A 12,343-nucleotide genomic window follows, 5' to 3' on the forward strand; every position below is an offset into this window, starting at 1 on the left:
TCGTAATAGTTTTATTACCTTCAATGCCCTTAAACTTGAACGGTTTTATACAACCGTTTTTTTAAAACATATATTTAGTGACCTTATTGCTGTTTTAATGCATTTAGTCTATTTAACGTAATTATCAATGTTTGAAACTTGTAAATAATCGTATAATTCAACTTTTGGTTGCAAATCGGTTATTAATAAACTATCTATCTATCTATCTATCTATCCTATTGCAAGATCTTCTTTATCACGCCATTGTGGCAACTCCTGTTAGACTCTTTCCAGGGAACGGAGCCTGCTACAATACGCAAAATAACATAAACCTTCCACCAGCACGAGGCTAAGGACGTTAAAATTCAATAAGTTTGATGATAAGAAATTGCAACGACAATTGAAATGCGAATAGAGAGCGACTATTTATTTGTCCAGAAATAAAATTTGAAAAGAAAATGAAGTAGTTCATTCGCATGGACAGCAAGACTGAGCGGAATTAGGACTCGCTGTGTCGTATTTTGCCGGCTAATACACCTCATTGCTGCTTTATCTCAAAGGCGTTAAATGGGTCAAGCCATAATAAGCCAAAGTATTGAGAACTTTTCCCTAACATCTTTTTATTAAAACAGATATCTAGAATGCTTCAATAAAGTTTTATCTACGCACAGTCTGAAATTATGGGCTGGGGATTGCGGTGAGGAAGGCCAAATTTCACCCAAATGAGCATGTTCGACATTTCACCGCTGTGTTACGTCATTGACAATTGAAACTTCATGTCTTTTTCAAACACTTTAATTCTTTACTTCTTTAAGCATTTTATCGTTTTATTCCTTAGATTTACGGGACTCGTCGCAAGGAATAGTTTACCCAGGTCCACCATTATTTCTGCTATTATTCGGATCAAAACATATAACGAAATGCACTCCGTCCTCAACCTTAGCGAGACATAACAATAACAATAACAATAACAATAACAATGACAATGACAATGACAATGACAATGACAATGACAATGACAATGACAATGACAATGACAATGACAATGACAATGACAATGACAATGACAATGACAATGACAATGACAATGACAATGACAATGACAATGACAATGACAATGACAATGACAATGACAATGACAATGACAATGACAATGACAATGACAATGACAATGACAATGACAATGACAATGACAATGACAATGACAATGACAATGACAATGACAATGACAATGACAATGACAATGACAATGACAATGACAATGACAATGACAATGACAATGACAATGACAATGACAATGACAATGACAATGACAATGACAATGACAATGACAATGACAATGACAATGACAATGACAATGACAATGACAATGACAATGACAATGACAATGACAACAACAACAACAACAACAATAACAACACTAACACTAACACTAACACTAACAATAACAATAACAATAACAATAACAATAACATTATTTGTTTATTTCCACCATTTGCAGATCTCTCTGAATTACTGGTAGCGTCAGACACTACACTCACAAACATACAAATATACGTGTATTTATATAAGCATACGTGTAATTATATAAATATAAAGATATAAATATTGTATAGTAACAATGTAGCAGAAAACGAATGCGCATACATACGCACTGTTAATGTATACGACCCTTCTCGACAATTTGCGAGGTCACCTTCTCGGCTGTTGCATGCTAAAAGCAAAAAGAGAAAAACAAATAGGCATTAGATCTAATTTAATAAGATTGGGGATGGAAGTTCAAAAGGGATTGGATAAAGCTAGGCAGTCTATTTTGGTCACATTTTTAATTTAAGAAAAGAGAAATGATTTACATGAAACAATCAATAAATCTTCCACATAATGAATAAAAAATAACTTGATTATTTAATTATTTCACAAAGCCTCACAAATGATAAAATTGTTATCTTGGTAAACTTGTCTCCCATATTTTTACCACTTCCACTGTCAATTGTGGCAGGAATGTTTAGCAAGTCGCATGCCTTTCCAACAGCATCCAAAATTGCGCGGTCCTGTTTTCATGGTATGTTGCCCGATAACATAACGCAATGTCCCAACACTAGACACCAAAACTGGACAACTGTCCAGTCCAGTGCACTAACCATTCAGCCACCATGCCTCTTCCTCTGATCCTTATGATTAAAGTGGGATGAATGGGGTCAATTGGGATTAGGATGGAACCCTTAGAACAATGCGTAACTAATAGGGACTTAAGGCAACTTAAGGTGACTTGAGGCGACTTTAGGCGACGACTTAAGGCAACTTAAGGCAACTTAGGGGAACTTAAGGCAACTTAAGGTCCCTGAGTAGGCCTCATGAGCGTGCCAGAGTGATGATATAACTTTGAAAGAAAAAATTAAGGAGAGGGGTAGAAGTCACAAGAAAGCATGAAATGTTATCACAAGTGATTTAAATCTGAAAGGAATGCTAAAATAACTATACTTTGAACGTTTATAATATAACAGTGATCTGCTGTAGGAGCACTAAAAGTACCAGACATACCAAAATGAATATTAGAGATTTGGGGAGAAAACCGAGAGGCGTTGTTTACAAAATGCCATGGTAATACTTTAAGAATTTCCTCTTGGCCCGCCTTTGATGTTCTTTGTTTAAAATGGTATTTAGGCTTCTCTGTTTGCAAAGTTCCTAGGTGAAAGCTGTTTTAAAAAAAATCCGTCTTAGTTATCTTACTATTGGTGTACATCGTAGATAACAAACCGTTAATTTTGACACAATGGCCGTCATAGGAGCACAAGACAATTAAGTTCAGGTTGCACACAGCAGAAATGAGTCCTTCGAACGGGGATGCTTCGTCACAAGTTTTAAACCCTTACTATCTCACATACCATTTTGACCAAGAATGGAACCCCACTCATATATGAAGTTTGAAAAAACTCTGCATTAGTTTTTAGCCTTGAGTAGTGCGATTTAGTTAATAACCTTATCGACTTGAACAAGCTCTTTTAACCTTTTAAAAGATATATATCTGATGAAGGCATTAACCTCTGTATCCTACCAAACACCTAATGATGGTTTATTTGTCTGTTCGTGACATTCGTACCCTTAAAAATGTGTCTTCCTTCCGATTGGCGCTTCCACGTATAAGCCGATATTTTCCATGTCTGTTTAAATTCATGTGATGCTGACTTTTTTTCCTAGCTCTCATTCCTGCTGCGTGCAACCTGAACTTATTTGTCTCGTGTCGATATGACGGCCTTCGTGTCTGAACTTTAAGGCCTAAGACTGACGCTGCCAGCCAAAAGAGAAGCACATGGAGGAGAATCTAATGGTGTTAACCGTTAGCCGTGAAAAGGCAAAAAACTTTTACCGATCGGCATGAAGAATTGAAATATTTTAACCGATAGCCATAAAAAATTTCTAGGTGCGACACAGCTAAAATCGTCCGACCCCCTCACCCTCAGGCGATACATTGTCCCTAGATCAGACCAAAGTTCTTCACTTTGTCCTGATGTCTTCACAAAATCCCATCAAACGATTACGAACTATTCCCTATGAGAAGTTATAACGAAGAATAAAAAAATAAACGAAATAAATTAACTCATTGCAAAAAACTCTGCTTTTTATCTAATTTATCCGGAGGGTAACACGTGTGGTACTGACAAGTAAGCCTCAACGTTGATGAATTGGTTAATAGGTTAATAACTCGTCGAGTTCCTCTATCTGGAAAGATAAGTCAAAGTAGTTCCTCGAATGGGTTATACAAGACTATGAGTAACAGAAAACTACATTTTACAGATATCTGGAATATTCTTAATCTGAAATTCACCAATCATAACCAAGAAAATTTCACAACGTCCAGTGATCATGGCAGAGTGGTTTGCATTGTTAAAACTTGCAGCCTAAGGGTGGCAAGCCATAACTTAAACCACTTTGAGATCTTTTAAAAAGCTAAGTGGGAAATTAGCTATAAACACTTAACGTTTGTTAAATGCCTCTAAAGACCTTTGAAACCTTTCATTAAAGATGCCATAATGATGTTCCTTGGGTGCCGTTTGCCATTTTGCTTCAATCTTTTAAGAAACGCTGGAAAGATCACGAGAATGTTCAATTACAGGATTGCGCGAAAGCTGAGATTAACGAAGCTGCCCTTCAATTTCTGTAAACGATAACTTCTGATATGATTTCATTTGAATTACAACACAGCAACAACGAGAAGGTTAAAAAAAAACCCGACCAAACTATCATAATAATTATAACACTCAACCCAGTTTACCATTAGGAAAGGAACTAGATGTTTTAAAGAACAAAAAATATTCACCCGTAGAATACAGCTTCTGTGGGTAATGAATAATCCGACAAAATACGATCTCTTTTCCTTTCCAAATCAGATTTAATAGGCGGGATTTTAAGGATATTACTGTAGTTGATAGCAGTTTATATTTAGGAAACAAAGAGATGTTACTTATACTTACTAAAATATTTGGCAGGCTAGGAACCCTTCAAAATTAAAGGTTTAATATCCACAATGTATACCTATAGTAGGATAACTGAAACAGATTATTTTAAAGAGCTTTTCACTGTTGCAAACAGAGAGGCCTGCATTCCATTTTAAACAAAAAACACGAGAGGCGAGCCAAGCGGAAATTCTTAGAGTACTACCAGGGCATTTTGTTAGCAATACCTCTCGATTTCCTCCTCAAATCTCGAGAAATAGTTCTGGTATGTCTGAAGTTATTTAAATTTACAAAGGATTGTAAAGCAACCAGGATGAGATTTCGCTAATCAATATTTGGGAGCCCAAGGGGGTAATTACAATACCGGTACGCACACCTCAAAATCGCAACTGTAGCAGACCCATGTGGCAATTGTACTGCTTCAGGCGTACCAGGAGTACCTTGAAAAAAGCAGCGTAAACGCATTATAGGCATGCCAGAGTGATGATGTAACTTGAAAGGAGTAATCAAAAGAGAGGGGTCAAAATCAAAAGAAACCATGAAATGTTATCGCAACTGATTCAAGTCTCAATGGACTGCTACAATAACTATACTCTGAACGTTTATAGAACCGCTAGGAGTTGCCACAATGGCGTGATAAAGAAAATCTTGCAATAAAGTACTTTCCAGATATGTCGCGGCTATTTGCCTTGTCAACGTCTGCGCTGCGGTTTGTAAGTTGTTCCCAATCAATGCAAAATTCTCCACCTGATTTTTTGGTAGCATACAGTAGCCAGCTGTCCACATTAAATTTGGAATAGATATCGCGGGATAAATACTGCGTCCCCGGACTGCTGGGCTTAACTGGGCCACAGGCGGCGCGTTTATCCCTTGAGTGGTATTTTAGATGTAGAGGAATGAAGCGCCTGTCAACAGGTACAATCATCCGCTTCTGGTTGTGCATCGCAGAGCGTACGCTTGTATCCTCATCTCAAACTGACACCATCGGCCGCAGTTAAAAATTAAGCTTTTGTAGCACAGCGTTGGTGTTAACTTAAGTGGAACGAGCGCTGTCCCTAGTGCTGGAGTATGTGGCCTTAGGGACAAGACGGCTTTTGTCAAATTGCTGACCTGGGTATCTTACGTGGCTTCCTTGTCGCGTAATACCTAAGTTTAAAAAAAAGAATTGATAATTAGGTTCATTTTTCAACAGAAGGCATCCGATGCAGTCAGAAGGAGAGAAAAGCATCAAAGTAGGACGGGAAAACATATATACCAACGGACGGTCAAAGACACAGAGACTGACCAACGTATAAAAGAGCTGAATGAAAGACAGTCGGACTGGTGGATGGTCAGAATGGCAGACAAATTCGAGCTTTCATTTGTCGGAAAAATCTGGACAGGTCAGGAAACCGTGAAATCGCCTACAGTCTAGGTCTTTCTCGACATATGAACACTAGGCTAATAAGACTTCAGATGGAGAGATGGACAAATGGAGAGACAGAAAAACGCTCAGACGGCACACAGACAAATGGACAGGTAGATAGCATTTAGAGCTTGGTATTCGACCAACTGAAAACATTTGAACTTTGTAGCTCGACCAAACCTACTAAAGGTGTAAATATTTAACTATCTTGAGCCTTCGATAGTCTTTTTTGTACATTTCATATTCGTCAGTTTGATGATAAGCGTACATTAACCACTTCTAAGCCAAGAAAAGCATTTTACGGCAAACATGGCCGCCAGAAATAGTTGATCACCTGACTTAAGTGAGAACAACGCGCACGCGAGCTTGCTGAAAAATGTACAGAGAAATAGTTAATTTACCATTGCAAAAAAAAAATCATCAAAAAGATTTCAAAAAATTCACTCTAAAAGTTTAACTGGGCAACCACTTTAATGAAATGGATGTACTTGGCGAGAGAAACCCTATAGTGTTGTCCCAGTCTAACTTCGAAGCATGGAAACTAGTTAGGAGCGCAAAGGTTGGTGGGATAATTACAATGGCGGTGACAGCTTTTTGCTTGGAGAATTTCGTGGTGATTTGTTAGTTTCTGGACAGTTGCGATGTAACAATGAATTCTTCTAAACCTATTATACTGCTACCAGGCTAAAAATAAAACTTGAATGCTTGGAAGGTCCTGCTGATCCGATCAACAGTGGAGAAAGACCTTACCGTATGGTTCTGAGTATGATATATTGGAGTATTTTGTCTAACTGAGGCAGGAAAGAGCAGCAAATTGGTTGGGTCCCTGAAGAGGACCGACCAATTTTGGATGCTGTTGGAAAGGCATGCGAGTTGCCAAACTTTTATCGCAAAATTGACAGTGCAAGTGTCAAAAATATGGGAGACAAGTTTACCAATATAACATTTTTTTATAATTTGTGAGGCTTTGTGAAATAATTCAATAATCAAGCTATTTTTAATTAATTATGTGGAAGATTTGTTGATAGTTTTATGCAAATCATGTCTCTTTCTTAACTTAAAAATGTGTGTCTCTATGTGTATATTTTTGATAGGTTTGTTTTATGTTGGGCAGATAACCCATGATGTTTTCCTGGCTATTTATTCGCTAGCTTTGACTGTATAATTTAACAATAACTGTAGTTGTGGTAATTCTGCCTAAACATTTGAAGCTCAATTGGTTTCCTAGCTATTTATTCACTAGCTTTGACTGTATAATTTAACAATAACTGTTGTGGTAAGTTTGTCTAATTAGTTTTAGCTAAGTTGGTTTGAAATCTGGGTATTTTAGACTATGGTGAGTTGTAAGCACACAGAAGTACCCAAATTGACTATGGAGTTTATTGCAAGGGATTTTGTAATATTTTTAGGGTTTATGGAGAGACTGTTGCTAACTTTGATTTTATCACTTCAGTCAAATAAAATCACTTTAAGTCGCCTTAAGTTGCCTTAAGTCGCATTAAGTCGCCTAAAGTCCCAAGATTTTTTCTGCCAATTTTGCTTGAGTCGTTTTAAGTCGCCTTAAATCGCCCAAAGTTATAGCGACTTAAGGCCCTAGAGTAGGCCTATCCATTAGCTTTCGTAGCTATTTCATTTGGCCTGTGTAGCGATATTTCAGCCTTCATAGGAAAGTTAAATTGCTCAATCCTACTCAACCCAACTCTAGGGTGCCATTTCCGGCCTCAAAATGACGATTAGACTCTGCTAGAACTATTCAAGTACAACAATTTCCGTCTATTCCTCGCTTAAGAGCCTGTGCAAAAGTTTAAGGGATAATATGACGTCATAGACTAACGCGCGGTTATTTCGCAGCTTGAGTAATAACGAACATCGAATCGAGGAAAACAAGTCTAAAAAAAAAACATACTTTCACTTCAAATATTCATTCCAAACTTCGTGAAAGTGGTAAGTAGCAGGTAAAGATTCTAAAAAGTGAAAAATCTGGCAAATGCTAAATTTGGTAATATCGGCTTTGTTGTCAATGAGCAAGTCTGTTTCTCAATCCCCCACTGCTATCCCCCCAAGTTTAATAGGGATTTGCCCAAAAAACTGTTTGTTTTCTCAGTGTCTTTTTTTGTCTTTTTTCCTCCGTTCGTCCAAGCCATACATGCGTCTATCTACCTGTCCATTTGTCCGTCTGCGGTATTACGTACACGAATGACCAACAAATGTCCGCTAACAAAGCATATATGAAAATAGACTCCCGAGTACGATATGAGGCACGGAACAAAAATGTAACAACAAGGAGTTACCCATATTAACTATTATTTAATTAGTTTTACACTGACTCAATTTACTTGGGTTAAAGATTAAGTTAAACAGTTCGTAAACCAGGCTTACAATCCTTCATGCCGTGTCAGTGTTCATCGTCTTCATCAACTTCAATTTCCAACTTCCATTGACTGAAGATCACACCGCTTGGCTTTCTTGATTCATCACATTCTTTCGTGTACACAAACTCTTCCGGAGGACTCCATATTGAACTCTGTATTCTTTATCTTCTTCTCTTCTCGGCTATCGTCCTTTTCTTCTCTCCGGATATCGCAAGGTCAAAAGGTCATAGCCTCGTCACATCATATCTTCCACAAGTTCAGTCAGCCAGCCACGAGGGTAAGCCCTCGGGCAAATCCTTTTTGTACTTCTCGTAAGCCTGCTTTTATACATTTACTTTAGGTATCTAGAATGTTCTATTACTATTTATAACGTATTACAGGTTAAAATGTTTTTGGAAACTGCTGAGTCTCATGAATGAAGTTTCTAGAATATTACAAAGTAAAGATAATTCTAGAAAAGTCTGGGATTGCGCGACAGATTTAGTGAAAATAATTCGATCATCGTAACAGCGGTCTGAGCGTTTTTCTGTCTCTCCATTTGTCCATATGTCCGTCTGCTGTCTTATTAGCCTCGTGTTCATGTGTCGAGAAAGACGTAGACTGTAGGCGATTTCACGGTTTCCTGACCTGTCCAGATTTTTCTGGAAAATGAAAAATCGAAATCGTCTGCCTTTCTAACCATCCACCAGTCCGACTGTCTCTCAGTCAGCTCTTCTATACGTTTGACCGTCCATTGGTATATATGTTTACCCGTCCTACTTTGATGCTTTTCTGTCTTTCTGCCTAAATGATGCCTTCTGTTGAAAAATGAACCTAATTAGGAATTTTTTTTTTAACCAGTTAAGCCCAGCAGTCCGGGGGCGCAGTATTTATCCCGCGATATCAATTCCAAATTCAATGTGGACCGCTGGCTACTGTGTGCTACCAAAAAGTCAGGTGGAGAATTTTGTAGTGATTGGGAACAACTTACAAACCGCAGCGCAGACGTCGACAAGGCAAATAGTCATTACATATCTGGAAAGTGCTTTATTGCAATATTTTCTTTATCACGCCATTGTGGCAACTCCTGTTAGGCTCTTTCCAGGGATCGGAACGGAACCTGCTCCAATAAGCAAAATAACATTACAAACCTTCCACCGTCACGAGACTAAGGACGTTAAAATTTAATAACTTTGATGATAAGAAATTGAAACGACAATAGAAATGCGAATATAGAGCGACTATTTATTTGTCCAGAAATAACAACTGAAAAAAAATGAAGTAGTTCATTCACAGACAGCAAGACCGAACGGGATTAGGACTCGCTGTGTCGGTTAATAAACCTCCTCGCTGCTTTATCCCAGATGCGTTAAATGGGTCAAGCCACAATAAGCCAAGGTATTGAGAAATTTTCCTAACTTCTTTCTTTATTGAAACAGATATCTAGAATGCTTAGATAAAGTTTTATCTTCGCACAGTTTGAAATTATGAGCCGGGGATTACTGTGAAGAAGGCCAAATTTCACCCAAATGCGCAAGTTCGACATTTCATCGCTATGTTAAGTCAACGACAATTGAAACTTCATGCACTTTTCAAACACTTTAATTCTTTACTTCTTGAAGCATTTTATTGTTTTATTGCTTTGATTTACGGGACTCGTCGCGAGGAATAGTATACCCAGGTCCACCATTATTTCCTCTATTATTCAGATTAATACATGCAACGTAATGCTTATTGCGCACGACCTTAGCCACACATAACAGCCCTCCTTGACAATTTGCGAAGTTACTTTCTTGGCTGTTGCATCCTAAATAAAAAAAGGGAAAAACAAAGAGGCATTAGATGTAATTTAATAAGATTGCCGGGGATGGAAGTACAAAAACGATTGGATATATCTAGACAGTATTTTGGTCGTGTTATGTAACAGAATAACATCGTTTACGATACCTCGCCATTGCCCTTCATCTCTAAAAATCTTTTGACCTTAATGGAAAAATAGGAAATAGTTTAAAATCTAACATATTTATAGCCATTGACATATTTTTTGAGAGCGAGCCGTATTTTTCCGGTTTGTGGAAAAACCGGATCAGTTAGGTATCGGTCGCTCTTTTTAACATCACAAATAATAATTGAATGATCAGTCCCTTTTTTCCCAATAGCTTTTATCAAAGGATTTTTATAAATTACTCATGGGTGAGCTGCAATTAAAGATAATTAAGAAAATTTAGACTTGAACACAGGACTCAAAACTTGTGTAATTTCAAAAGGGAATAATTCAAACTTTGAGTTGATTGGCATTATGATGGTAAAAAACCGGTGCCGGACGATTACATCCTCCTTGAAACTATGTTACGGTCAAAATACGACTCAAGCCATTAAAAAATATCGTTGCGCTGTTTTATCTTAAAGCTTTACAAAAGAAAAACATTAACTAGTAGGAAAAAAGTGCAGAATTGAGTCATAACACCGTGTCAAAAGAGTGCAAAAAAGGAAAACTGAGTTAAAAGTTTTTGAAAATATCATTGTAATGGATTTTTTATTTTATTGTTTTAGGACGGTGTTTTCTTTTTTTTAATGCAGAGAACCTCGAGAAATTAAGAGGATAAGGGATCCATTTTAATGAAAACTATTTTGGATGTTAGCGATCATATTAACATAGCAGTAAGTACGATTCTAAGGTACACATACCTGCGTCTTTGCCATCTATGATACAGACCAAGCAAAAAACAAGGCAAAAGACACCAGCAAGCCTCATCATCTGTTCTCTCTCTTTATGGGAGTATTTTCTTCTTCTCGACCTTCCTGTGAAAAAAAAAACAAAAGCTGTTTATGTTTGTTAAGCACATAAGTCCCATAAATTTATATTCTCATATCACATGAATCATTGATTGAATTACATGTCTATTAGTTGGTACATTTTAGACCGTGAAGGCCCTTAAGACGTTTCTGGCACTTTTAGTGCTCCTACAGCAGATCACCGCCAACGCTTTATTCAGGTTCGGGTTTGGAAGCGGTTTTGTAAACGTTCAGAGTATAGTTATTGTAGCAGTCCATTGAGAATTAAATCAGTTGTAATAACATTTCGTGGTTTCTTTTGATTTTGACCCTTCTCCTTGATTTCTCACTTCAAGTTACATCATCACTCTGGCATGCCTATAATGCGTTTACGCTGCTCTTTTCAAGATACTCCTGGTACGCCTGAAGCAGTACAATTGCCACCTGGGTCTGCTGCATGTGCGATTTTAAGGTGTTCTTACCGGTATTGTAATTCCCCTCTTGGGCTCCCAAACATTGATTAATGAAATCCCATCCTGGTTGCTTTACAATCCCTTGTAAATTAAAATAACTTCAGACATACCAGAATGGATACTAGAGACTTCAGGAGGAAACCGGACCGAGCAGTGTTGCTAACAAAAATTCCCTGGTAGTACTCTAAGAATTTTCGCTTGGCTCGCCTCTCATGTTTTTTTTGTTTAAAAGCATCAATGCAGGCCTCTCTGTTTGCAATAGTGAAAAGCTCTTTAAAAAAATCCGTTTCAGTTATCTTATTATAGGCATATATTGTGGATATTAAACTTTTAATTTTGAAGGGTTCTTAGCCTGCCAAATATTTTAGTAAGTGTGAGTAACATCTCTTTGTTTCCTAAATATAAACTAGTATCAACTACAGTAATATCCTTAAAATCCCGCCTATTAAATCTGATTTAGAAAAGAATAGAGATCGTAGTTTTTCGGATTATTGACTACCCTCAGAAGCTGTATTCTACGGGTGAATATTTTTTGTTCTTTAAAACATCTAGTTCCTTTCCTAATGGTAAACTGGGTTGAGTGTTATAATTATTATTATAGTTAGGTCAGGTTTTTTTAACCTTCTCGTTGTTACTGTGTTGTGAATCAAATGAAATCATATCAAAACTTATCGTTCACAGAAATTGAAGGGCACCTTCGTTAATCTCAGCTTTCGCGTAACCCTGTAATTGAACATTGTTGTGATCTTTCCATTGTTTCTTACAAGATTAAAGCAAAACGGGAAACGGCGCCTAAGAGACATCATTATGGTATCCTTAATGAAAGTTTTTAAAGGGTCTTTAGAGGCATTTAGAAAACTTTAAGTGTTTATAGCCAATTTCCCACTTAGCTTTTCAAAAGATCTC

General features: G+C 37.3%; 1 long non-coding RNA gene across 2 annotated transcripts; it reads right to left on the reverse strand.

Moving 5' to 3' along the window:
• Positions 1 to 9,773: 9,773 nt before the first annotated feature.
• On the reverse strand, positions 9,774 to 11,235 carry LOC148730348 (uncharacterized). Of its 2 annotated transcripts, XR_016000973.1 has the most exons (4): positions 11,105 to 11,235; positions 10,878 to 10,991; positions 10,137 to 10,172; positions 9,774 to 9,996 (listed from the first exon to the last, which is right to left on the reverse strand). It is a non-coding gene; the product is annotated as an uncharacterized LOC148730348 (long non-coding RNA). The 2 variants fall into 2 exon arrangements; XR_016000972.1 differs by lacking the exon at positions 11,105 to 11,235 and having other exon boundaries at positions 10,878 to 11,034.
• Positions 11,236 to 12,343: the final 1,108 nt, after the last annotated feature.

This window comes from Stylophora pistillata, chromosome 5 (assembly GCF_964205215.1).
Source record: "Stylophora pistillata chromosome 5, jaStyPist1.2, whole genome shotgun sequence".
NCBI classification, from domain to species: Eukaryota; Metazoa; Cnidaria; class Anthozoa; order Scleractinia; family Pocilloporidae; genus Stylophora; species Stylophora pistillata.